Below are 25,398 nucleotides of genomic sequence, written 5' to 3'. Positions count from 1 at the left end.
GAGGCGTCATGCTGGGTGGCCATGCCCTGTCACTGTGCAGGAGCCAGCACAGCTCACACACTAGTCCCCGGGTGCAGCCCCCAACCCCCGGGACACCCGGAGCAACAAAATGTAGATTCAGGCCACCAGGCCACGCCCCTACCTATGAAACCATGCCTCCTTTTTACCATTGCGCTGTTTATCTGCGCGCACTGCATTACAATCTCCCTCGCCACCTCTCTGGGTGTCACCAGTGATAGTGACACCTCTGCCATGCTTGTAGCAGCTGGTCCTAAGATCTACGCCTCAAGCCCTGAGTGTTTGCCCTTGTGACTTGTTGATCATCATAGCGAAGCAGATGCTTACAGAAAACTGCAGGGGCTTAGATTGAAAATAAAAAAATTGATGGGTATAAGGTAGAGAGGAGCGGGTTCGGTTCTCCGAGAACCGAATTCCCCACGAACTCCACGTGGTTTACACTGGTCCGAGGCAGGCTCGGTTGTTCCCGCCTGACTCGGAAAACCTGAACAAGGGAAAATGTCATCATCCCGCTGTCGGATTCTTGCGAGATTCGGATTCCATATAAAGAGCTGCGCGTTGCTGCCATTTTTACTCGTGCATTGAAGAGAGAGCGGAGAGGACGTGGCTATGTTCTCTCAGTGGAAATCTCAATATCAGTGCTCAGTATCAGTGGTTACTTATTGCTGCTCAGTAATACTAGTAGTGTGTCTCTCCTGCTCAGTGTCAGTTCTCAGTAGTATCCTCATCAGTGCTCAGTATCACTGCTCATTGTCTTGTGCTGCATTGTGGTGCTCAGCATACTACAGTACATTACTAATAGTCCAGTGCTGCATCTTGCTGCTCAGTGTCAGTTCTAGTATCCTCATCAGTGCTCACTATCACTGCTCATTGCATTGTGGTGTTCTGTATACTACAGTAACATAGTAATATAGTATATATAGAGGAGCGGGTTCGGTTCTCCGAGAACCGAATTCCCTACGAACTCCACGTGGTTTACACTGGTCCGAGGCAGGCTCGGTTGTTCCCGCCTGACTCGGAAAACCTGAACAAGGGAAAATGTCATCATCCCGCTGTCGGATTCTCGCGAGATTCGGATTCCATATAAAGAGCTGCGCGTTGCCGCCATTTTTACTCGTGCATTGAAGAGAGAGCGGAGAGGACGTGGCTATGTTCTCTCAGTGGAAATCTCAATATCAGTGCCCAGTATCAGTGGTTACTTATTGCTGCTCAGTAATACTAGTAGTGTGTCTCTCCTGCTCAGTGTCAGTTCTCAGTAGTATCCTCATCAGTGCTCAGTATCACTGCTCATTGTCTTGTGCTGCATTGTGGTGCTCAGCATACAACAGTACATTACTAATAGTCCAGTGCTGCATCTTGCTGCTCATGTTGGCTATGCCCCAGCCCCTGAAGCATTCAAGCTGATTTCTTGCAGCAGCTGGGCACTGTAACAGCTCCAGAGCTGCTCTGTAAGGCAAGTAAAAGGGTGTTGGCCCTGCAGCACTACCTGTAGTTTGCATTGTGCGTTGGAAGGCACAAAGTAAGCAGACAGGAGAAGTCAGGAGAGTGCACAAGGGCATAGAAGGCAGGGGCTCAAGAAAAGAGAAGTGGAAACAGACAGCAAACTAGGCTGGAGAGAGACCTGAGACAAAGAGATCTGAATTATACGAGTAGCCGACCAGAGGAAACACAAATTATGCAGTCAAGTGTCCCACATTTGGGGAAATCGTAGGAGCAGCACACCCAGAGTGCAATGGGTGAGCCTTGCCCTTGGAGAAGCACCTTCCTGATCATAGTATCTCACTTGGCAGGTAAGTAGGAGTTGGGCTTGAGCTGGGGAGGGTCGCTGCTCGGGCACCCCCCTGTCAAGTGAAGGAGATCCAACTGAGGCAGCACAAGGAAACTCTCGAAAAAAGAACAAGGCTAGAGGAAGATCTGAGACAAAGAAATCTGACTTTTACCAGAGCTGACCAGAGGAAAGCACAAACACAGTCCCCCACTACCACAAATAATGCAGTCGAGTTTCCCACATTTGGGGAAATCACAGGGGTCAGCATACCCAGAATGCAATGAATGAACCTCACCCTGGGAGAACAATCTTCATGACCATGGTATCTCCTATGCAAAATAAGTATGATTTGGGATAGGGCTGGGGAGGGCCGCTGCTCAGGCACATCTCTGTCAAGTTAAGGAGATTCAACTGAGGCAGCACAAGGGAACTCTCATCTGGGGACAACAACTGCAGGGAGAACACATATTTTCAGATGAACATGGGAGAGCAGAAGGCTGCCTAATACTGAAGCACCCCAAACAACAAACCAAATGCAACAACTAGTACAAGCATTCCTGGGGGAAGGTCTGCAGAAGACGGATTTGCATACGGTGATGTTATCCAAGCAGTGGGCCAAAGTTGACTGGAACCCTCATCTGCATATGAAAAGAGAAAAGGGGCATGCAGGGCATGGCGGCCTTTTGCAGTGCTTGGATGACCCCTAGTTCGCATTAAACACCTCCCCCCTCCAGGTAGTGCTGCAGGGCCCACACCCTTTTACTTGCCTTACAGAGCAGCTCTGGAGCTGTTACAGTGCCCAGCTGCTGCAAGAAATCAGCTTGAATCCTTCAGGGGCTGGGGCATAGCCAACATGAGCCCCACACCGACGGAGGGTGGAGGTGTTTAATGCGAACTAGGGGTCATCCAAGTGCCGCAAAAGGCCGCCATGCCCTGCACGCCCCTTTTCTCTTTTCATATGCAGACGAGGGTTGAAGCCAACTTTGACCCACTGCTTGGATGACATCGCCATATGCAAATCCATCTGCTGCAGGCCTTCCCCCAGGAATACTTGCACTAGTTGTTGCATTTGGTTTGTTGTTTGAGGGTGCTTCAGTATTAGGCAGCCTTCTGCCCTCCCACGTTCATCTGAAAATATGTGTTCTCCCTGCAGTTGTTGTCCCCAGATGAGAGTTCCCTTGTGCTGCCTCAGTTGAATCTCCTTTACTTGACAGAGATGTGCCTGAGCAGCGGCCCTCCCCAGCCCTATCCCAAATCATACTTATTTTGCATAGGAGATACCATGGTCATGAAGACTGTTCTCCCAGGGTGCGGTTCATTCATTGCATTCTGGGTATGCTGACCCCTGTGATTTCCCCAAATGTGGGAAACTCGACTGCATTATTTAATGCGAACTAGGGGTCATCCAAGCACCGCAAAAGGCCGCCATGCCCTGCATACCCCTTTTCTCTTTTCATAAGCAGACGAGGTTTGAAGCCAACTTTGACCCACTGCTTGGATGACATCACTTGCTGCCTTTCCAATGAAGCAAGTTTAATTTAATAATAGGTGAAAAACCATCCCTACAAAGGTGTTAATCAGATACTTGGCTTTGTGGACACTTTTCAGAGCACAAATTTGTTAGCATAAAAATAAAGCCAGAAAATGAAGAGCTGTTTAATCACTCAATTGGATTTTTCTGCCAGCATATTTCTTTTTCTCTGCAACCCACTGCTAAATTGTGCTTCCTAGCTGTTTTTATAAAATCACTGAATCAAATCTAACTCTGATTACATCAGAGAAGGCCAGGTACCCTACACCATAACAGGGGGTTTGAAATTTTGACTTGTCTACTTAAAGATCACCAAAATCTGATAACAAGGTCAATTAAGTCCCTGGGTGGGATTGAACCACCAACCTTTTGGTTAACAGCCTTACACACTAACTGATTGCGCCACAGCGACACTTTGCAGAAGTACATACTGACAAAGGCTAATAAGCATTCATCTAGAACGATTCCTAGAAACATTTTAAAAAGTCAATAATGTGGAGAGTTTTTGTAAGATGTTTCTTCCATCAACCAATGAAGAAACACATTGGTACTTTCGCATGATGAGTGAGTGCTTCAGGATCTCTTGCACTTACATGTGCAGCAGAGTACTGCAATGGAAGCATGCTGGGCCCATAACCCAGAGGTAGGCAGATTGAAACTATCCTTTGCTATATGCATTTTTTTTTTGTTCATTAAAGTAATCCAAAACTGGGATTGATATTTTAGCTTTTATTTTTACTTAAAGTACAATAACTTTTACCATTTTAATTTGTTTTAATAGTATATTGACAGTATTGTTTTCTTTCAAAAATCCTATTAATTTTCTTTACCCGATTATTAAAATGGTAATTGACAAAAACAAACTACATTGTCACCAGAAGAGCAATACAAAATGTACAAGTGATATATTAAAATCATCTTTCCAGCTTGAATTTCAATGATGCATTGGGGCAACGATTTTGTGAGAAACATCTTCACCCTTAAATAAAGATTTTCTTAATTCCTTACCTGTGTGCTAATTAGATATCACCTTGTTTTCACATTAAACAGACTTCCACATGAGAAAGCAGCAAGGATGCAGTGGCGTTAATGTTTCCTGGTGTCAACCTGTATTATTTCAGTAGATATTGAAATGAGGATGCATCTTGCTGCCTTTCCAATGAAGCAAGTTTAATTTAGTAATAGGTGAAAAACCATCCCTACAAATATGTTAATCAGATACTTGGCTTTGTGGACACTTTTCAGAGAACAAATTCGTTAGCATAAAAATAAAGCCAGAAAATGAAGAGCTGTTTAATCACTCAATTGGATTTTTCTGCCAGCATATTTCTTTTTCTCTGCAACCCACTGCTAAATTGTGCTTCCTAGCTGTTTTTTTTATAAAATCACTGATTCAAATCTAACTCTGATTACATCAGAGTAGGCCAGGTACCCTACACCATAAGAAGGGGGTTTGAAATTTTGACTTGTCTACTTAAAGATCACCAAAATCTGATAACAAGGTCAATTACATCCCTGCGTGGGATTGAACCACCAACCCTGTGATTAATAACCAAACACACCAACAGATTGCGCCACAGAGACACTTTACAAACGTACATACTGACAAAGGCTAATAAGCATTCATCTAGAACGTTTCCTAGAAAAACTTTAAAAAGTCAATAATCTGGAGAGTTTTTGTAAGATGTTTCTTCCATCAACCAACGAAGAAACACATTGGTACTTTCCCATGATGAGTGAGTGCTTCAGGATCTCTTGCACTTACATGTGCTGCAGAGTACTGCAATGGAAAAATGCTGGGCCCATAACCCAGAGGTAGGCAGATTGAAACTATCCTCTGCTATATGCATTTTTTTTTGTTAATTAAAGTAATCCAAAACTGGGATTGATATTTTTGCTCTTTTATTTTTACTTAAAGTGCAATAACTTTTACCTTTTTAATTTGTTTTAATAGTATATTGACAGTATTGTTTTCTTTCAAAAATCCACTTAATTTTCTTTACCCTATTATTAAAATGGTAATTGACAAAAACAAACTACATTGTCACCAGAAGAGCAATACAAAATGTACAAGTGATATATTAAAATCATCTTTCCAGCTTGAATTTCAATGATGCATTGGGGTAACGATTTTGTGAGAAACACCTTCACCCTTGAATAAAGATTTTCTTAATTCCTTACCTGTGTGCTAATTAGATATCACCTTGTTTTCACATTAAACAGACTTCAACATGCGAAAGCAGCAAGGATGCAGTGGCGTTAATGTTTCCTGGTGTCAACCTGTATTATTTCAGTAGACATTGAAATGAGGATGCATCTTGCTGCCTTTCCAATGAAGCAAGTTTAATTTAGTAATAGGTGAAAAACCATCCCTACAAAGGTGTTAATCAGAGACTTGGCTTTGTGGACACTTTTCAGAGAACAAATTTGTTAGCATAAAAATAAAGCCAGAAAATGAAGAGCTGTTTAATCACTCAATTGGATTTTTTTGCCAGCATATTTCTTTTTCTCTGCAACCCACTGCTAAATTGTGCTTCCTAGCTGTTTTTATAAAATCACTGAATCAAATCTAACTCTGATTACATCAGAGAAGGCCAGGTACCCTACACCATTACAGGGGGTTTGAAATTTTGACTTGTCTACTTAAAGATCACCAAAATCTGATAACAAGGTCAATTACGTCCCTGGGTGGGATTGAACCACCAACCTTTTGGTGAATAACCATACACACTAACTGATTGCGCCACAGCGACACTTTGCAAAAGTACATACTGACAAAGGCTAATAAGCATTCATCTAGAACGCTTCCTAGAAACATTTTAAAAAGTCAATAATGTGGAGAGTTTTTGTAAGATGTTTCTTCCATCAACCAATGAAGAAACACATTGGTACTTTCCCATGATAAGTGAGTGCTTCAGGACCTCTTGCACTTACATGTGCAGCAGAGTACTGTAATGGAAGCATGCTGGGTCCATAACCCAGAGGTAGGCAGATTGAAACTATCCTCTGCTATATGCATTTTTTTTTGTTAATTAAAGTAATCCAAAACTGGGATTGATATTTTTGCTCTTTTATTTTTACTTAAAGTACAATAACTTTTACCATTTTAATTTGTTTTAATAGTATATTGACAGTATTGTTTTCTTTCAAAAATCCAATTAATTTTCTTTACCCGATTATTAAAATGGTAATTGACAAAAACAAACTACATTGTCACCAGAAGAGCAATACAAAATGTACAAGTGATATATTAAAATCATCTTTCCAGCTTGAATTTCAATGATGCATTGGGGCAACGATTTTGTGAGAAACATCTTCACCCTTAAATAAAGATTTTCTTAATTCCTTACCTGTGTGCTAATTAGATATCACCTTGTTTTCACATTAAACAGACTTCCACATGAGAAAGCAGCAAGTTTGCAGTGGCGTTAATGTTTCCTGGTGTCAACCTGTATTATTTCTGTAGATATTGAAATGAGGATGCATCTTGCTGCCTTTCCAATGAAGCAAGTTTAATTTAGTAATAGGTGAAAAACCATCCCTACAAAGGTGTTAATCAGAGACTTGGCTTTGTGGACACTTTTCACAGAACAAATTTGTTAGCATAAAAATAAAGCCAGAAAATGAAGAGCTGTTTAATCACTCAATTGGATTTTTTTGCCAGCATATTTCTTTTTCTCTGCAACCCACTGCTAAATTGTGCTTCCTAGCTGTTTTTTATAAAATCACTGAATCAAATCTAACTCTGATTACATCAGAGAAGGCCAGGTACCCTACACCATAAGAGGGGGTTTGAAATTTTTACTTGTCTACATAAAGATCACCAAAATCTGATAACAAGGTCAATTACGTCCCTGGGTGGGATTGAACCACCAACTTTTTGGTTAATAGCCTTACACACTAACTGATTGCGCCACAGCGACACTTTGCAAAAGCATATACTGAAAAAGGCTAATAAGCATTCATCTAGAACGTTTCCTAGAAACATTTTAAAAAGTCAATAATGTGGAGAGTTTTTGTAAGATGTTTCTTCCATCAACCAATGAAGAAACACATTGGTACTTTCCCATGATGAGTGAGTGCTTCAGGATCTCTTGCACTTACATGTGCAGCAGAGTACTGTAATGGAAGCATGCTGGGTCCATAACCCAGAGGTAGGCAGATTGAAACTATCCTCTGCTATATGCATTTTTTTTGTTAATTAAAGTAATCCAAAACTGGGATTGACATTTTTGCTCTTTTATTTTTACTTAAAGTACAATAACTTTTACCATTTTAATTTGTTTTAATAGTATATTGACAGTATTGTTTTCTTTCAAAAATTCACTTAATTTTCTTTTCTGTGTGCTAATTAGATAGCACCTTGTTTTCACATTAAATAGACTTCCACATGAGAAAGCAGCAAGGATGCAGTGGCGTTAATGTTTCCTGGTGGTAGTGGGGGACTGTGTTTGTGCTTTCCTCTGGTCAGCTCTGGTAAAAGTCAGATTTCTTTGTCTCAGATCTTCTTCTAGCCTTGTTCTTCTTTCGAGAGTTCCCTTGTGCTGCCTCAGTTGGATCTCCTTCACTTGACAGGGGCGTACCCGAGCAGCGACCCTCCCCAGCACTAGCCCAACTCCTACTTACCTGCCAGGTGAGATACTATGATCATGAAGGTGCTTCTCCCAGGGCAAGGCTCACCCATTGCACTCTGGGTGTGCTGCTCCTGCGATTTCCCCAAATGTGGGAAACTTGACTGCATAATTTGTGTTTCCCCTGGTCGGCTCTCGTATAATTCAGATCTCTTTGTCTCAGGTCTCTCTCCAGCCTAGTTTGCTGTCTGTTTCCACTTCTCTTTTCTTAAACCGCTCCCTTCTATGTCCTTGCGCACCTTAATTAAATCTAACTCTGATTACGTCAGAGAAGGCCAGGTACCCTACACCATAAGAGGGGGTTTGAAATTTTGACTTGTCTACTTAAAGATCACCAAAATCTGATCACAAGGTCAATTACATCACTGGGTGGGAACCTTTTGGTTAATAGCCCATGTAAGTGCAAGAGATCCTGAAGCACTCACTCATCATGGGAAAGTACCAATGTGTTTCTTACAAAAATTCTCCAGATTATTGACTTTTTAAAGTTTTTCTAGGAAACGTTCTAGATGAATGCTTATTAGCCTTTGTCAGTATGTACTTTTGCAAAGTGTCGCTGTGGCGCAATCAGTCAGTGTGTATGGCTATTAACCTAAAGGTTGGTGATTCAATCCCACCCAGGGACGTAATTGACCTTGTTATCAGATTTTGGTGATCTTTAAGTAGACAAGTCAAAATTTCAAACCCCCTCTTATGGTGTAGGGTACCCGGCCTTCTCTGATGTAATCAGAGTTAGATTTGATTAAGTGATTTTATAAAAAACAGCTAGGAAGCACAATTTAGCAGTGGGTTGCAGAGAAAAAAAATTATGCTGGCAGAAAAGTCCAATTGAGTGATTAAACAGCTCTTCATTTTCTGATTTTATGTTTATGCTAACAAATTTGCTCTCTGAAAAGTGTCCACAAAGCCAAGTCTCTGATTAACACCTTTGTAGGAATGATTATCCACCTATTACTGAATTAAACTTGCTTCATTGGAAAGGAAGCAAGATGCATCCTCATTTCAATGTCTACTGAAATAATACAGGTTGACACCAGGAAACATAAACGTCACTGCATCCTTGCTGCTTCCTCATGGGGAAGTCTGTTTAATGTGAAAACAAGGTGATATCTAATCAGCACACAGGTAAGGAATTAAGAAAATCTTTCTTTATGGGTGAAGATGTTTCTCACAAAATTGTTGCACCAAGGCATCATTGAAATTAAAGCTGGAAAGATGATTTTAATATATCACTTGTATATTTTGTACTGCTCTTCTGGTGACAATGTAGTTTGTTTTTGTCAATTACCATTTTAATAATAGGGTAAAGAAAATTAAGTGGATTTTTGAAAGAAAACAATACTGTCAATATACTATTAAAACAAATTAAAATGGTAAAAGTTATTGTACTTTAAGTAAAAATAAAAGAGCAAAAATATCAATCCCAGTTTTGGATTACTTTAATTAACAAAAAACAATGCATATAGCAGAGGATAGTTTCAATCTGCCTACCTCTGGGTTATGGACCCAGCATGCTTCCATTACAGTACTCTGCTGCACATGTAAGTGCAAGAGATCCTGAAGCACTCACTCATCATGGGAAAGTACCAATGTGTTTCTTCATTGGTTGATGGAAGAAACATCTTACAAAAACTCTCCAGATTATTGACTTTTTAAAGTTTTTCTAGGAAACGTTCTAGATGAATGCTTATTAGCCTTTGTCAGTATGTACTTTCGCAAAGTGTCTCTGAGGCACAAACAGTTAGCGTGTTCAGTTGTTAACCAAAAGGTTGGTGGTTCAATCCCACCTAGGGACGTAATTGACCTTGTTATCAGATTTTGGTGATCTTTAAGTAGACAAGTCAAAATTTCGAAAACCCCTGTTATGGTGTAGGGTACCTGGCCTTCTCTGATGTAATCAGAGTTAGATTTGATTAAGTGATTTTATAAAAAAAACAGCCACGAAGCACAATTTAGCAGTGGGTTGCAGAGAAAAAGAAATATGCTGGCAGAAAAATCCAATTGAGTGATTAAACAGCTCTTCATTTTCTGGCTTTATTTTTATGCTAACAAATTTGTGCTCTGAAAAGTGTCCACAAAGCCAAGTATCTTATTAACACCTTTGTAGGGATGGTTTTTCACCTATTATTAAATTAAACTTGCTTCATTGGAAAGGCAGCAAGTGATGTCATCCAAGCAGTGGGTCAAGGTTGGCTTCAAACCTCGTCTGCTTATGAAAAGAGAAAAGGGGTATGCAGGGCATGGCGGCCTTTTGCGGTGCTTGGATGACCCCTAGTTCGCATTAAATAATGCAGTCGAGTTTCCCACATTTGGGGAAATCACAGGGGTCAGCATACCCAGAATGCAATGAATGAACCGCACCCTGGGAGAACAGTCTTCATGACCATGGTATCTCCTATGCAAAATAAGTATGATTTGGGATAGGGCTGGGGAGGGCCGCTGCTCAGGCACATCTCTGTCAAGTAAAGGAGATTCAACTGAGGCAGCACAAGGGAACTCTCATCTGGGGACAACAACTGCAGGGAGAACACATATTTTCAGATGAACATGGGAGGGCAGAAGGCTGCCTAATACTGAAGCACCCCCAAACAACAAACCAAATGCAACAACTAGTGCAAGCATTCCTGGAGGAAGGCCTGCAGCAGATGGATTTGCATATGGCAATGTCATCCAAGCAGTGGGTCAAAGTTGGCTTCAACCCTCGTCTGCATATGAAAAGAGAAAAGGGGCGTGCAGGGCATGGCGGCCTTTTGCGGCACTTGGATGACCCCTAGTTCGCATTAAACACCTCCACCCTCTGTCGGTGTGGGGCTCATGTTGGCTATGCCCCAGCCCCTGAAGGATTCAAGCTGATTTCTTGCAGCAGCTGGGCACTGTAACAGCTCCAGAGCTGCTCTGTAAGGCAAGTAAAAGGGTGTGGGCCCTGCAGCACTACCTGTAGTTCGCATTGTGCAAGACCCCTAGTTCGCATTAAACACCCCCACCCTCCTTCGGTGTGGGGCTCATGTTGGCCATGCCCCAGCCCCTGAAGCATTCACGCTGATTTCTTGCAGCAGCTGGGCACTGTAACAGCTCAAGAGCTGCTCTGTAAGGCAAGTAAAAGGGTGTGGGCCCTGCAGCACTACCTGTAGTTTGCATTGTGCATTGGAAGGCACAAAGTAAGCAGACGGGAGGAGAAGTCAGGATAGTGCACAAGGGTATAGACGGGAGGGGATCAAGAAAAAAGAAGTGGAAACAGACAGCAAACTAGGCTTCCAATGCACAATGCAAACTACAGGTAGTGCTGCAGGGCCCACACCCTTTTACTTGCCTTACAGAGCAGCTCTGGAGCTGTTTAATCACTCAATTGGATTTTTCTGCCAGCATAATTTTTCTCTTACGTCCTAGAGGATGCTGGGGACTCCGTAAGGACCATGGGGGATAGACGGGCTCCGCAGGAGACATGGGCACTTTAAGAAAGACTTTAGATCTGGGTGTGCACTGGCTCCTCCCTCTATGCCCCTCCTCCAGACCTCAGTTTACTACTGTGCCCAGAGGAGACTGGGTGCTTTTCAGGGAGCTCTCCTGAGTTTCCTGACAGAAAGTATATTTGTTAGATTTTTTTATTTTCAGGGAGCCTGCTGGCAACAGACTCCCTGCATCGAGGGGCGGAGGGGAGAGATGCACACCTACTTCTGTGAGTTGATAGGCTCTGCTTCTTAGGCTACTGTACAGCATTAGCTCCAGAGGGATCGGTACGCAGGTCTCACCCTCGCCGTCCGTCCCAGAGCCGCACCGCCGTCCCCCTCGCAGAGCCGGAAGATAGAAGCCGGGTGAGTATGAGAAGAAAAGAAGACTTCAGAGGCGGCGGAAGACTTCATGATCTTCACTGAGGTAACGCACAGCAGTAAAGCTGTGCTCCATTGCTCCCATACACCTCACACACGGCAGTCAGTGTAAGGGTGAAGGGCGCAGGGGGGACGCCCTGGGCAGCAATATAGACCTCTCTTTGGCAAAATAAATATATATGCAGCTAGGCACTGTATATATATATAAGAGCCCCCGCCATTTTTTTATGGGGGGGGCTATTTGAGCGGGACAGAAGCCCGTCGCTGAGGGGGTGGGGCTTCTCCCTCAGCACTCCCCAGCGCCATTTTCTCCACAGCACCGCTGAGGGGAAGCTCCATGGACTCTCCCCTGCTTATACCACGGTAGAAAGAGGGTCTTAAAGAAGAGGGGGCACATAATTAGGCACATATATATATGGAAATACAGCGCTACTGGGTAAACATAAAATGATTGTGTTTTTTTCCTGGGTCATATAGCGCTGGGGTGTGTGCTGGCATACTTTCTCTCTCTGTCTCTCCAAAGGGCCTTGTTGGGGAACTGTCCTCAGATAAGAGGATTCCCTGAGTGTATGGTGTGTCGGTACACGTGTGTCAACATGTCTGAGGTAGAAGGCTCTCCTAGAGAGGAGCAGGAGCAAATTAATGTGGTGTCTCCATCGACAACGCCGACACCTGACTGGATGGATATGTGGAATGTTTTAAGTGCTAATGTAAACTTATTACACAAGAGATTAGACAAAGCTGAAGCTAGGGAACAGTCAGGGAGTCAACCCATGCCTGTCCCTATGTCGCAGGGACCTTCGGGGTTTCAAAAGCGCCCACTATCCCAAATAGTTGACACAGATACCGACACAGATTCTGACTCCAGTGTCGACTACGATGATGCAAAGTTACAACCAAAATTGGCTAAATGTATTCGATATATGATTATTGCAATAAAAGATGTTTTGCACATCACAGAGTCCCCTGTCCCTGACACGAGGGTACACATGTATAAGGGAAAGAAACCTGAGATAACCTTTCCCCCCTCACATGAGTTGAACGAATTATGTGAAAAAGCTTGGGAATCTCCAGACAAAAAGCTGCAGATTCCCAAAAGGATTCTTATGGCGTATCCTTTCCCGCCAATGGACAGGATACGGTGGGAATCCTCCCCTAGGGTGGATAAAGCATTGACACGCTTATCCAAAAAGGTAGCGCTGCCATCCCAGGATACGGCTACCATCAGGGACCCTGCTGACCGCAAGCAGGAGGTTACCCTAAAGTCCATTTACACACATTCTGGTACCTTACTCAGACCGGCAATTGCGTCGGCCGAGGTTGTAGCGCGGTGGCAGCATGGACAGATACCTTATCAGCAGAGATTGAGACCCTAGATAAGGATGCTATGTTATTGACCATAGGGCATATAAAAGATGCTGTCCTATATATGAGAGATGCTCAAAGTGACATTAATCTACTGGGTTCTAGAATAAACGCTATGTCGATTTCTGCTAGACGAGTCCTATGGACCCGGCAATGGACAGGTGATGCCGACTCAAAAAGGCATATGGAGGTTTTACCTTACAGGTGTGAGGAATTGTTTGGGGAAGGTCTCTCGGACCTTGTCTCCACAGCTACAGCTGGTAAATCAAATTTTTTGCCTTATATTCCCTCACAGCCTAAGAAAGCACCACATTATCAAATGCAGTCCTTTCGATCACAGAGAAACAAGAAAGTACGAGGTGCGTCCTTTCTTGCCAGAGGTAAGGGCAGAGGGAAGAAGCTGCACAACACAGCTAGTTCCCAGGAACAGAAGTCCTCCCCGGCCTCTACAAAATCCACCGCATGACGCTGGGGCTCCGCTAAAGGAGTCCGCCCAGTTGGGGGCACGTCTTCGTGTTTTCAGCCACATCTGGGTTCATTCGCAGGTGGATCCCTAGGCAATAGAAATTGTTTCTCAGGGTTACAAGCTGAAATTCGAAGAGGTGCCTCCTCGCCGGTTTTTCAAATCGGCCCTACCATCTTCTCCCCAGGAAAGGGAGATAGTGTTAAATGCAATTCACAAATTGTATCTTCAACAGGTGGTGGTCAAGGTTCCCCTGCTTCAACAAGGAAAGGGAAATTATTCGACCCTGTTTGTAGTCCCAAAACCGGACGGTTTGGTCAGACCCATATTAAATTTAAAATCCCTGAACCTATACTTGAAAAGGTTCAAGTTCAAGATGGAATCGCTAAGAGCGGTCATCGCCAGCCTAGAAGGGGGGGATTTTATGATATCTCTGGACATAAAGGATGCATACCTTCATGTACTCATTTATCCACCTCATCAGGCGTACCTAAGATTTGCGGTACAGTATTGTCATTACCAATTTCAGACGTTGCCGTTTGGTCTCTCCAGAATTTTCTCCGAGAATTTTCACCAAGGTAATGACGGAAATTATGGTGCTCCTGCGAAAGCAAGGTGTCACAATTATCCCGTACTTGAACGATCTCCTCATAAAAGCGAGATCAAGAGAGCAGTTGCTGAACAGCGTATAACTTTCATTGAAGGTGTTACAGCAAAACGGCTGGATTCTCAATATCCCGAAGTCGCAGTTGGTTCCTACGACTCGTCTGACTTTGCTTGGGCATTATTCTGGATACGGACCAGAAAAGGGTTTATCTTCCTATAGAAAAGGCCCAGGAACTCATGACTCTGGTCAGGAACCTATTGAAACCAAAACAGGTGTCAGTGCATCACTGCACTCGAGTCCTGGGAATGATGGTGGCATCATACGAGGCCATTCCCTTCGGCAGGTTCCATGCGAGGATCTTGCAATGGGACCTACTGGACAAGTGGTCCGGGTCACATCTACAGATTCATCAGTTGATCACCCTGTCCCCCAGGGCCAGGGTATCTCTCCTGTGGTGGCTGCAGAGTGCTCACCTTCTAGAGGGCCGCAGGTTCGGCATTCAGGACTGGATCCTGGTGACCACGAACGCGAGCCTCCGAGGTTGGGGAGCAGCCACACAGGGAAGAAATTTCCAAGGTCTTTGGTCAAGTCAGGAGACTTGTCTTCACATCAACATCCTGGAGCTAAGGGCCATATACAACGCCCTATGTCAAGCGGAGACCTTACTTCGCGACCAACCAGTTCTGATCCAGTCAGACAACGTCACCGCAGTAGTTCATGTAAACCGCCAAGGCGGCACAAGGAGCAGAGTGGCGATGGCGGAAGCCACCAGAATTCTTCGCTGGGCGGAGAATCATGTAAGCGCACTGTCAGCAGTGTTCATTCCGGGAGTGGACAACTGGGAAGCAGACTTCCTCAGCAGACACGACCTACATCCAGGAGAGTGGGGACTCCATCAGGAAGTCTTCGCACAGATTGCAAGTCGGTGGGGACTGTTCCAGATAGACATGATGGCGTCCCGCCTCAACAAAAAGCTACAGAGGTATTGCACCAGGTCAAGAGACCCTCAGGCAGTAGCTGTTTAAACAGCTCTTCATTTTCTGATTTTATGTTTATGCTAACAAATTTGCTCTCTGAAAAGTGTCCACAAAGCCAAGTCTCTGATTAACACCTTTGTAGGAATGGTTTTTCACCTATTACTGAATTAAACTTGCTTCATTGGAAAGGCAGCAAGATGCATCCTCATTTCAATGTCTACTGAAATAATACAGGTTGACACCAGGAAACATAAACGCCACTGCATCCTTGCTGCTTTCGCATGTGGAAGTCTGTTTAATGTGAAAACAAGGTGATATCTAATTAGCACACAGGTAAGGAATTAAGAAAATCTTTATTTAAGGGTGAAGGTGTTTCTCACAAAATCGTTGCCCCAATGCATCATTGAAATTCAAGCTGGAAAGATGATTTTAATATATCACTTGTACATTTTGTATTGCTCTTCTGGTGACAATGTAGTTTGTTTTTGTCAATTACCATTTTAATAATAGGGTAAAGAAAATTAAGGGGATTTTTGAAAGAAAACAATACTGTCAATATACTATTAAAACAAATTAAAATGGTAAAAGTTATTGTACTTTAAGTAAAAATAAAAGAGCAAAAATATCAATCCCAGTTTTGGATTACTTTAATTAACAAAAAAAAATGCATATAGCAGAGGATAGTTTCAATCTGCCTACCTCTGGGTTATGGGCCCAGCATGTTTCCATTGCAGTACTCTGCTGCACATGTAAGTGCAAGAGATCCTGAAGCACTCACTCATCATGGGAAAGTACCAATGTGTTTCTTCGTTGGTTGATGGAAGAAACATCTTACAAAAACTCTCCAGATTATTGACTTTTTAAAGTTTTTCTAGGAAACGTTCTAGATGAATGCTTATTAGCCTTTGTCAGTATGTATGTTTGTAAAGTGTCTCTGTGGCGCAATCGGTTAGTGTGTTTGGTTATTAATCAAAGGGTTGGTGGTTCAATCCCACCCAACGATGTAATTGACCTTGTTATCAGATTTTGGTGATCTTTAAGTAGACAAGTCAAAATTTCAAACCCCCTTCTTATGGTGTAGGGTACCTGGCCTACTCTGATGTAATCAGAGTTAGATTTGAATCAGTGATTTTATAAAAAAACAGCTAGGAAGCACAATTTAGCAGTGGGTTGCAGAGAAAAAGAAATATGCTGGCAGAAAAATCCAATTGAGTGATTAAACAGCTCTTCATTTTCTGGCTTTATTTTTATGCTAACTAATTTGTTCTCTGAAAAGTGTCCACAAAGCCAAGTATCTGATTAACATATTTGTAGGGATGGTTTTTCACCTATTACTAAATTAAACTTGCTTCATTGGAAAGGCAGCAAGATGCATCCTCATTTCAATATCTACTGAAATAATACAGGTTGACACCAGGAAACATTAACGCCACTGCATCCTTGCTGCTTTCTCATGTGGAAGTCTGTTTAATGTGAAAACAAGGTGATATCTAATTAGCACACAGGTAAGGAATAAAGAAAATCTTTATTTAAGGGTGAAGATGTTTCTCACAAAATCGTTGCCCCAATGCATCATTGAAATTCAAGCTGGAAAGATGATTTTAATATATCACTTGTACATTTTGTATTGCTCTTCTGGTGACAATGTAGTTTGTTTTTGTCAATTACCATTTTAATAATCGGGTAAAGAAAATTAATTGGATTTTTGAAAGAAAACAACACTGTCAATATACTATTAAAACAAATTAAAATGGTAAAAGTTATTGTACTTTAAGTAAAAATAAAAGCTAAAATATCAATCCCAGTTTTGGATTACTTTAATGAACAAAAAAAAAATGCATATAGCAAAGGATAGTTTCAATCTGCCTACCTCTGGGTTATGGGCCCAGCATGCTTCCATTGCAGTACTCTGCTGCACATGTAAGTGCAAGAGATCCTGAAGCACTCACTCATCATGGGAAAGTACCAATGTGTTTCTTCATTGGTTGCTGGAAGAAACATCTTACAAAAACTCTCCAGATTATTGACTTTTTAAAGTTTTTCTAGGAAACGTTCTAGATGAATGCTTATTAGTCTTTGTCAGTATGTACTTTTTGCAAAGTGTCTCTGTGGCGCAATCGGTTAGTGTGTTCAGCTATTAATCAAAAGGTTGGTGGTTCAATCCCATCCAGGGACGTAATTGACCTTGTCATCAAATTTTGGTAATATTTAAGTAGACAAGTCATATAGCAGAGGATAGTTTCAATCTGCCTACCTCTGGGTTATGGACCCAGCATGCTTCCATTACAGTACTCTGCTGCACATGTAAGTGCAAGAGATCCTGAAGCACTCACTCATCATGCGAAAGTACCAATGTGTTTCTTCATTGGTTGCTGGAAGAAACATCTTACAAAAACTCTCCAGATTATTGACTTTTTAAAGTTTTTCTAGGAATCGTTCTAGATGAATGCTTATTAGCCTTTGTCAGTATGTACTTTTGCAAAGTTTCGCTGTGGCGCAATCAGTTAGTGTATACGGCTATTAACCAAAAGGTTGGTGGTTCAATCCCACCCAGGGACGTAATTGAACTTGTAATCAGATTTTGTTGATCTTTAAGTAGACAAGTCAAAATTTCGAAAACCCCTGTTATGGTGTAGGGTACCTGGCCTTCTCTGATGTAATCAGAGTTAGATTTGATTCATACTGTTAACTGGGTAGTATATCACAAGTTATACGGTGTGATTGGTGTGGCTGGTATGAATCTTGACCTTGGATTAACAAAAATCCTTTCCTCGAACTGTCTGTCTCCTCTGGGCACAGTTTCTCTAACTGAGGTATGGAGGAGGGGCATAGAGGGAGGAGCCAGTGCACACCCAGATCTAAAGTCTTTCTTAAAGTGCCCATGTCTGCTGCGGAGCCCGTCTATCCCCCATGGTCCTTACGGAGTCCCCATCATCCTCTACGGACTACGAGAAAAAAAAATTACCGGTAGGTTTAAAATGTTATTTTTTTCTCTGCAACCCACTGCTAAATTGTGCTTCCTAGCTGTTTTTTATAAAATCACTTAATTAAATCTAACTCTGATTACGTCAGAGAAGGCCAGGTACCCTACACCATAAGAGGGGGTTTGAAATTTTGACTTGTCTACTTAAAGATCACCAAAATCTGATGACAAGGTCAATTACATCCCTGGGTGGGATTGAACCACCAACCTTTTGGTTAATAGCCCATGTAAGTGCAAGAAATCCTGAAGCACTCACTCATCATGGGAAAGTACCAATGTGTTTCTTACAAAAATTCTCCAGATTATTGACTTTTTAAAGTTTTTCTAGGAAACGTTCTAGATGAATGATTATTAGCCTTTGTCAGTATTGACTTTTGCAAGGTGTCTCTGTGGCGCAATCGGTTAGCATGTTTGGCTATTAACCAAAAGGTTGGTGGTTCAATCCCACCCAGGGATGTAATTGACCTTGTAATCAGATTTTGGTGATCTTTAAGTAGACAAGTCAAAATTTCAAAAACCCCCCTTATGGTGTAGGGTACCTGGCCTTCTCTGATGTAATCAGAGTTAGATTTGATTAAGTGATTTTATAAAAAAACAGCTAGGAAGCACAATTTAGCAGTGGGTTGCAGAGAAAAAAAATATGCTGGCAGAAAAGTCCAATTGAGTGATTAAACAGCTCTTCATTTTCTGATTTTATGTTTATGCTAACAAATTTGCTCTCTGAAAAGTGTCCACAAAGCCAAGTCTCTGATTAACACCTTTGTAGGAATGGTTTTTCACCTATTACTGAAATAAACTTGCTTCATTGGAAAGGCATCAAAGATGCATCCTCATTTCAATGTCTACTGAAATAATACAGGTTGACACCAGGAAACGTCACTGCATCCTTGCTGCTTCCTCACGGGGAAGTCTGTTTAATGTGAAAACAAGGTGATATCTAATCAGCACACAGGTAAGGAATTAAGAAAATCTTTCTTTGTGGGTGAAGATGTTTCTCACAAATTGTTGTCCCAATGCATCATTGAAATTCAAGATGGAAGATGATTTTCATATATCACTTGTACATTTTGCATTGCTCTTCTGGTGACAATGTAGTTTGTTTTTGTCAATTACCATTTCAGTAATAGGGTAAAGAAAATTAAGTGGATTTTTTAAAGAAAACAATGCTGTCAATATACTATTAAAACAAATTAAAATGATAAAAGTTATTGTACTTTAAGTAAAAATAAAAGAGCCAAAATATCAATCCCAGTTTTTGATTACTTTAATTATAAAAAAAAAAATGCACATAGCAGAGGATAGTTTCGATCAATCGACCTCTGGGTTATGGGCCCAGCATGCTTCCATTGCACTACTCTGCTGCTCATGGAAGTGTAAGAGATCCTGAAGACTAAATTGATTAAAGGCCTAAAAGTACTGGACTATAAGGAAAGACTTACTAGGCTGAATATTTATACACTAGAAAAGAGGTGCCTAAGAGGAGATATTATTAATATCTTCAAATATGTAAAGATACATAACAAAGAGTTATCAGAGGAATTATTTATTAAAAGAACACGTGGTCACTCGCTGCGACTGGAGGAAAGTTTTGAACGCAATGGAGGAAAGGTTTCTTCACTGTTAGGGCAATCAGGATGTGGAATTCCCTGCCAGGGAAGGTGGTAATGGCGGACTCTGTAATTGGATTTAAAAAAGGAATGGATACATTTCTGAATGAAAAAGCTATCCAAGGTTATAATACTTAAAATATCAACATGGTTAATCCGGGGGTAACATGAGTTATAGTAGCTAACTAGTCATAAAACATTATTCAGCAAGTATGTAGAATCATCACAACTTAAAACAGGTTGAACACGATGGGCAATTTGCCTCTATTCAACCTCAAAAACTATGTTACTATATTACTATGTTATTGTAGTATACAGAACACCACAATGCAATGAGCAGTGATAGTGAGCACTGATGAGGATACTAGAACTGACACTGAGCAGCAAGATGCAGCACTGGACTATTAGTAATGTACTGTAGTATGCTGAGCACCACAATGCAGCACAAGACAATGAGCAGTGATACTGAGCACTGATGAGGATACTACTGAGAACTGACACTGAGCAGGAGAGACACACTACTAGTATTACTGAGCAGCAATAAGTAACCACTGATACTGAGCACTGATATTGAGATTTCCACTGAGAGAACATAGCCACGTCCTCTCCGCTCTCTCTTCAATGCACGAGTAAAAATGGCAGCAACGCGCAGCTCTTTATATGGAATCCGAATCTCGCGAGAATCCGACAGCGGGATGATGACATTTTCCCTTGTTCAGGTTTTCCGAGTCAGGCGGGAACAACCGAGCCTGCCTCGGACCAGTGTAAACCACGTGGAGTTCGTGGGGAATTCGGTTCTCGGAGAACCGAACCCGCTCCTCTCTACCTTATACCCATCAATTTTTTTATTTTCAATCTAAGCCCCTGCAGTTTTCTGTAAGCATCTGCTTCGCTATGATGATCAACAAGTCACAAGGGCAAACACTCAGGGTTTGAGGCGTAGATCTTAGGACCAGCAGCTACAAGCATGGCAGAGGTGTCACTATCACTGGTGACACACAGAGAGGTGGCGAGGGAGATTGTAATGCAGTGCGCGCAGATAAGCAGCGCAATGGTAAAAAGGAGGCATGGTTTCATAGGTAGGGGCGTGGCCTGGTGGCCTGAATCTACATTTTGTTGCTCCGGGTGTCCCGGGGGTTGGGGGCTGCACCCGGGGACTAGTGTGTGAGCGGTGCTGGCTCCTGCACAGTGACAGGGCATGGCCACCCAGCATGACGCCTCCCTTCTTGACCATGCTGCAATTGCAGTCGCACTGCAGTTCAGCGTGATCATAAAAAATGGTGTAGGCTCCTGCTGGTGCAGACTGTATGTGCGCGCAGGAAGCCGCCACCATTTTTGTGATCACAGCGGCTGAATGTGATGTCATACAGCCGCTGTGACCACGCCCCCTGTGTCTCCTCCGTTGCAGACCCCATTTTGAAGCCTTGCCCCCGCACCGCTCCATCCCTGACTTGGAAATGGAGTGTTGCTGACCCACCTCTCCCCCCCTTCCCCACCCCGATTGACAGGCAGAGGCGATCACATTCTCTGCGGGGTGCCGCAGAAAATGCAGGCACATGCGTATGCTCTTAGCAATTTTTGCAGTTGGATCGCTTATTGTGATTGCAATCCAACCTGAATCAGGCCCTATTACCTATCACAATGCGCTGCGGGCAGTACAAAATTGGGTTAATATAGGAGAAAAACCCCAGACCTGTGCTCCTTAACTGTACCTGGTGGCTAGTGGAGCGGCTGCCCAGTAATCAGTGTCCACCGCAGTGCGCACACGGCCCACCCCCTACGGCCTCGCTCCCCTTCATCAGCGGCCTCGTGATCCGGAAGGGTGGTGTGTGTGTGACTGACCTTAGGATGAAACCGGAGCCTCCGCTGCAGTGACCCAGCAACCAGGGCACGGGAGTATATAGCGCCGCTGGGAGTGATGAAGCTGCAGTAAAGATGTCTATTAGACCTAGCCTGCTGCAGCCCTTGTAGATTCTCATAAAACAAGTTCTTCTTTTCTTGTCAAAATTAATAGCTAAGAATAGGCTGCCTGAGGCAGGCCCCTGTTAATTGGCCTGCTACTGAAGGCACCAACTACAAACTGAGCTCCCTGTTCATGGAAGCGGGGTTATAGAGGAGAATGCACTGAGCTTCTTGGGAACAGTCAAAAGCTTTGAGCCGGTTGGTGCCTCAGATCAAGATCCTACTCTACACCCCAATGTGAATCCTTGTGGAGTCCAGTGTACCCCACAGAAGAAATTAATGTGTCACACCCATTGGCAGCAACCTTAGAATAGCTGCTGACGGGCACAATTGAGAAAGGAAGGGGGGGGACATTTGAATCCAGCACATAGATGCAATTCAAATATGTAATTTGTACCTTCCTATTTTAAAATATAATGGATGAACCTCACCCTGTGAGAACAATCTTCATGATCAAGAGATCTAATATGTAAAATAAGTATGAGTTGGGATAGGGCTGGGGAGGGTGGCAGCTCGGGCAGCCCCTCCCCCGTCAAGTTAAGGAGATTCAACTGAGGAAGCACAAGGGAACTCTCGTCTGGGGACAACAACTGCAGGGAGACCACATCTTTTCAGATGAACATGGGATGGCGGAAGGCTGCCTAATACTGAAGCACCATCAAATATCAAACCATATCCAACAACTAGTAACAGCATTCCTGGGGGAAGGTCTGCAGCAGACGGATTTGCATACGGTGATGTCATCCAAGCAGTGGGCCAAAGTTGGCTGGAACCCTCATCTGCATATAAAAAGAGAAAAGGGGCATGCAGGGCATGGCGGCCTTTTGCAGTGCTTGGATGACCCCTAGTTCGCATTAAACACCCCCACCCTCCTTTGGTGTGGGGCTCATGTTGGCCATGCCCCATCCCCTGAAGCATTCATGCTGATTTCTTGCAGCAGCTGGGCACTGTAACAGCTCCAGAGCTGCTCTGTAAGGCAAGTAAAAGGGTGTGGGCCCTGCAGCACCACCTGTAGTTCGCATTGTGCGTTGGAAGGCACAAAGTAAGCAGACGGGAGGAGAAGTCAGGATAGTACACAAGGGCATCCTTTTCTCTTAGTCCGTAGAGGATGCTGGGGTCACATTAAGAACCATGGGGTATAGACGGGATCCGCAAGAGACATGGGCACTTTAAGACTTTCAAAGGGTGTGAACTGGCTCCTCCCTCTATGCCCCTCCTCCAGACTCCAGTTATAGGAACTGTGCCCAGGGAGACGGACATTTCGAGGAAAGGATTTATTGTTAAACTAAGGTGAGCATCTTACCAGCTCACACCTTAAGCATGCCGCAGAACGTGGCATTCAACAGAACACAAGCCAACGGCATGAACAATTGCAGCAAAAAGCTGACCAGAACCGTAACACAACATGTGTATAACCACAAGTAATAACTGCAGACACAGTATGGACTGGGACGGGTGCCCAGCATCCTCTACGTACTAAGAGAAAAGGATTTACCGGTAGGTATTAAAATCCTATTTTCTCATACGACCTAGAGGATGCTGGGGTCACATTAAGAACCATGGGGTTATACCAAAGCTCTTGAACGGGTGGGAGAGTGCGTACGACTCTGCAGCACCGAATGACCCAACTTGAGGTTATCATCAGCCAAGGTATCAAACTTGTAAAACTTAGCAAAAGTGTTTACTAAATAGTTGCTCGGCAAAGTTGCAATGCCGAGACTCCCCGACCAGCTGCCCAGGATGAACCCACCTTTCTAGTAGAATGGGTCTTCACCTAATTCAGTAACGGCAATCCTGCCGTGGAATGAGCATGCTGAATTTTACCACAGATCCAGCGCATAATGGTCTGCATGGAAGCAGGACACCCAATCATGTTGGGAGCATACAGGACAAACAGAGCCTCTGTTTTCCTAATCTGAACCGTTCTGGTGACATAAATTTTCAAAGTTCTGACCACAGCCAGAGACTTTGACTCAACGAAGGTGTCAGTGGCCAAAGGCACCATGTGGAAAGATGAACCACCTTCGGCAGAAATTGTTGACGTGTCCTCAATTCTGCTCTATCTTCATGAAAGATCAAATAAAGGCTCTTGTGATACTGCATGGTTTGTACTGTTTTCCATGTGCTCCCAGATCTTTCAAGCAAGTAGCATGGTCAAGAAAGTTCTGTTTGAAAAGAAACAAACATTTACTGTCATTGTTATGCAAATAAACTTACATTAAAGCTAACAAGAAAGCACACTCGTTCTGTCTTTAAACTGATAAAAGAAACCCCAATAATATGGGGCATGCAAAAATTGAGATAAAACTCAGTTTTGCTCCTCTCCACGGAAATCTTTAATAAAAGGCGAAATATTTGTTAGTTCTGAAGAGAAACCAGAGCATGACCAAGATTCCACCTGTCGCCTGAGTGCCATGCCAGCAGTTCTCATTCAGCTCAAAGTGAGCACCCAATTTGAATGAAAGAAAGCAGATTTCTCACCAGGCTTCCCCTTGCTATAAACATGGTTTGTACTCTTTTCCATGTGCTCCCAGATCTTTCAAACAATTAGTGTGGTCAAGAAAGTTCTGTTTGAAAAGAAACAAACATTTACTGTCATTTCTATGCAAATGAGCTTACATTAAAGCACACTCGTTCTATCTTTAAACCAATAAAATAAAACCCCAATAAGATGGGGCATGCAAAAATTGAGATAAAACTCAGTTTTGCTCCTCTCCACGGAAATCTTTAGTAAAAGGCGAAAGATTTGTTCGTTCTGAAGAGAAACCACAGCATGACCAAGATTCTACCTGTCGCCTGAGTGCCATGCCAGCAGTCCTCATTCAGCTCAAAGTGAGCACCCAATTTGAAAGAAAGAAAGCAGATTTCTCACCAGGCTTCCCCTTGCTATAAACATGGTTTGTACTCTTTTCCATGTGCTCCCAGATCTTTCAAGCAATTAGTATAGTCAAGAAAGTTCTGTTTGAAAAGAAACAAACATTTACTGTCATTTCTACGCAAATGAGCTTACATTAAAGCACACTCGTTCTATCTTTAAACTGATAAAAGAAACCCCAATAAGACGGGGCATGCAAAAATTGAGATAAAACTCAGTTTTGCTCCTCTCCACGGAAATCTTTAGTAAAAGGCAAAAGATTTGTTCGTTCTGAAGAACTAGCACAAGGGAACTCTCAAAAGAAGAACAAGGCTCTGAAACAAAGAAATCTGACTTTTACCAGAGCTGACCAGAGGAAAACACAAACACAGTCCCCCACTACCACAAATAAAGCAGTCGAGTTTCCCACATTTGGGGAAATCACAGGGGTCAGCATACCCAGAATGCAATGAATGAACCTCACCCTGGGAGAATAATCTTCATGACCATGGTATCTCCTATGCAAAATAAGTATGATTTGGGATAGAGCTGGGGAGGGCCGCTGCTCAGGCACATCTCTGTCAAGTTAAGGAGATTCAACTGAGGCAGCACAAGGGAACTCTCATCTGGGGACAACAACTGCAGGGAGAACACATATTTTCAGATGAACATGGGAGGGCAGAAGGCTGCCTAATACTGAAGCACCCCCAAACAACAAACCAAATGCAACAACTAGTGCAAGCATTCCTGGGGGAAGGCCTGCCGCAGATGGATTTGCATATGGTGATGTCATCCAAGCAGTGGG

At 43.0% G+C, this 25,398-nt stretch overlaps 8 non-coding genes and 2 pseudogenes across 8 annotated transcripts; 3 read left to right on the top strand and 7 right to left on the bottom strand.

Annotated features, from left to right (window-relative positions):
* Nucleotides 1-1,652: 1,652 nt before the first annotated feature.
* Nucleotides 1,653-1,816, bottom strand: LOC134982262 (U1 spliceosomal RNA). Its single transcript, XR_010190997.1, has one exon. It is a non-coding gene; the product is annotated as a U1 spliceosomal RNA (small nuclear RNA).
* A 152-nt stretch (nucleotides 1,817-1,968) lies between these two features.
* Nucleotides 1,969-2,132, bottom strand: LOC134982711 (U1 spliceosomal RNA). Its single transcript, XR_010191383.1, has one exon. It is a non-coding gene; the product is annotated as a U1 spliceosomal RNA (small nuclear RNA).
* A 911-nt stretch (nucleotides 2,133-3,043) lies between these two features.
* LOC134982309 (U1 spliceosomal RNA) lies at nucleotides 3,044-3,222 on the top strand (annotated as a pseudogene).
* Nucleotides 3,223-7,935: 4,713 nt separating this feature from the next.
* On the top strand, nucleotides 7,936-8,098 carry LOC134982835 (U1 spliceosomal RNA). The gene has a single exon (XR_010191496.1). It is a non-coding gene; the product is annotated as a U1 spliceosomal RNA (small nuclear RNA).
* Nucleotides 8,099-10,181: 2,083 nt separating this feature from the next.
* Nucleotides 10,182-10,360, bottom strand: LOC134982308 (U1 spliceosomal RNA; annotated as a pseudogene).
* Nucleotides 10,361-18,553: 8,193 nt separating this feature from the next.
* On the top strand, nucleotides 18,554-18,627 carry TRNAN-AUU (transfer RNA asparagine (anticodon AUU)). Its single transcript has one exon. It is a non-coding gene; the product is annotated as a tRNA-Asn (tRNA).
* Nucleotides 18,628-24,007: 5,380 nt separating this feature from the next.
* On the bottom strand, nucleotides 24,008-24,123 carry LOC134982437 (U5 spliceosomal RNA). Its single transcript, XR_010191133.1, has one exon. It is a non-coding gene; the product is annotated as a U5 spliceosomal RNA (small nuclear RNA).
* Nucleotides 24,124-24,398: 275 nt separating this feature from the next.
* On the bottom strand, nucleotides 24,399-24,514 carry LOC134982402 (U5 spliceosomal RNA). The gene has a single exon (XR_010191100.1). It is a non-coding gene; the product is annotated as a U5 spliceosomal RNA (small nuclear RNA).
* A 274-nt stretch (nucleotides 24,515-24,788) lies between these two features.
* On the bottom strand, nucleotides 24,789-24,905 carry LOC134982452 (U5 spliceosomal RNA). The gene has a single exon (XR_010191147.1). It is a non-coding gene; the product is annotated as a U5 spliceosomal RNA (small nuclear RNA).
* Nucleotides 24,906-24,964: 59 nt separating this feature from the next.
* Nucleotides 24,965-25,128, bottom strand: LOC134982663 (U1 spliceosomal RNA). The gene has a single exon (XR_010191338.1). It is a non-coding gene; the product is annotated as a U1 spliceosomal RNA (small nuclear RNA).
* Nucleotides 25,129-25,398: the final 270 nt, after the last annotated feature.

This window comes from Pseudophryne corroboree (genome assembly GCF_028390025.1).
Source record: "Pseudophryne corroboree isolate aPseCor3 chromosome 12 unlocalized genomic scaffold, aPseCor3.hap2 SUPER_12_unloc_1, whole genome shotgun sequence".
NCBI classification, from domain to species: Eukaryota; Metazoa; Chordata; class Amphibia; order Anura; family Myobatrachidae; genus Pseudophryne; species Pseudophryne corroboree.
The sequence above is the reverse complement of the archived record's forward strand: the minus strand, read 5'-3'. Positions and strand labels throughout refer to the sequence as shown.